This window comes from Bison bison, unplaced genomic scaffold (assembly GCF_000754665.1).
Source record: "Bison bison bison isolate TAMUID 2011002044 unplaced genomic scaffold, Bison_UMD1.0 scf7180017864516, whole genome shotgun sequence".
NCBI lineage: Eukaryota > Metazoa > Chordata > Mammalia > Artiodactyla > Bovidae > Bison > Bison bison.
Genome location: NW_011495069.1, coordinates 2,593,826 through 2,595,678, shown reverse-complemented (window position 1 = coordinate 2,595,678; position 1,853 = coordinate 2,593,826).

The following is a 1,853-nucleotide window of genomic DNA, read 5'->3' as shown; positions in this document are numbered from 1 at the left end:
TCTGGCCTCTCCCAGCCATACCCCTCCTGACAGAGAGAGGAGTCTACAAGGCCAAGAGGATGTGCCCACCGAGCCCACACTATGGGTACCTGGCACCTCAATATTCCCTGTCCAAACAGCCCAAGCCCACTTCCAGCCTGCTGGAGTGAGTCCCTCCCCGACCCACTCTCCTAAGAATGCAGCCACTGCCCACATCTCTAGGCTTGATGAGTGGCGAAAGGGCAGCTGTTTGCAGGAGGGAGGCAGACAGGGCTTGGGTGTGTGGGAGTCCTCGTGTGGGACGGGAAGGAACCAGGGCTGGCAAAAGAAGGAAGAGGGGCAGTGAGCCAGGAGCCACATCCTGGCCTGAAACTCTGAGAAGCTGGAGGATTCTAAATTCACACCTGATCTTCCATATTGTTTGAAAGTGTGTCTGTTTGGAAGGTTAGGACATGTTTTTTTTATCATTCTATGTTCTTGCCCTAAGCTCCACAAATGTTCAAACTGGCCTGTTCCTTGCTGCGGGGATCTGAGTCAGTAGCCCTTGCCAGATTCCTTGCTTTCCCAGACTCCTTTGCCGCCAGGAATGATCAAGTGATCCAGACATGTGATCCCAGCAAAGGGATTCTGGAAAGTCATTTCTTCCTTGATCATGGAAGAGAAACCTATGAGGAAAGGCTCATGAGGAGAGCTTCCTTTTTCTCTTTTCTGTTTTTGAACACAACTGCTTAAGAACCATCTCTGGGGCACAGGATGACAGAGTGTGCAGCAGCCAGCATGCGAGGATGAAGAAAGACGTAGAGACCTCGGGTCTTGTCGTGCATGCTAAGCTGCTTGTGTCACGTCTGACTCTTTGCAACCCTGTGGACTGTAGCCTTCCAGCCTCCTCTGTCTGTGGGATGCTCTAGGCAAGCATACTGGAGTGGGTTGCCAGGCCCTCCTCCGGGGGATCTTCCTGACTGCGCTCAAGTCTCTTATGTCTCCTGCCAGGCCCTCCTCCAGGGGATCTTCCTGACTGCGCTCAAGTCTTATGTCTCCTGCGTTGGCACTAGCACCACCGAGGTCATGGAGCTTAGGGCCAGCTTTGGAGCCATCTGCCTCTGGATTTTATGCTCCACAAGTCATCAGTGTCGTCATGGTCTTGGCCACACTTTGAGCAGTGAGTGATACAGCAGTGGCCAGCCATCCAAACAAAAACTTTGTGGTTTTTAATTTGTTTTTTGTATTTTTGTCCATGCTGCATAGCTTGCAGGATATTAGTTTCCCAAACAGAGATCAAACTCGGCCCCTGGCAGTCAAAGTGCAGACTCCTAACCACTGGACCACCAGGGAATTCCCAGAAACATGCTTTCCAAAGACTAGTGACAGAAATCAGTCTGGCTGGAAGATCAGCAATCTGGCTGGTGACATCTTGCCAGTCTGTGGGGAGGATTCCCCATCAATTCAGTTCAGTTGCTCAGTTGTGTCTGACTCTTTCCGACCCCATGAATTACAGCACGCCAGACCTCCCTGTCCATCACCAACTCCCGGAGTTCACTCAGACTCATGTCCATTGAGTCGGTGATGCCATCCAGCCATCCCATCCTCTGTCATCCCCTTCTCCTCCTGCCCCAATCCCTCCCAGCATCAGGGTCTTTTCCAGTGAGTCAACTCTTCGTATCAGCTGGACAAAGTATTGGAGTTTCAGCTTTAGCATCATTCCTTCCAATGAACACCCAGGACTGATTTTCTTTAGAATGGACTGGTTGGATCTTTGCTGTCCAAAGGACTCTCAAGAGTCTTCTCCAACACCACAGTTCAAAAGCATCAATTCTTCAGCTCTCAGCTTTCTTTACAGTCCAACTCTCACATCCATACATGACCACTGGAAAAAC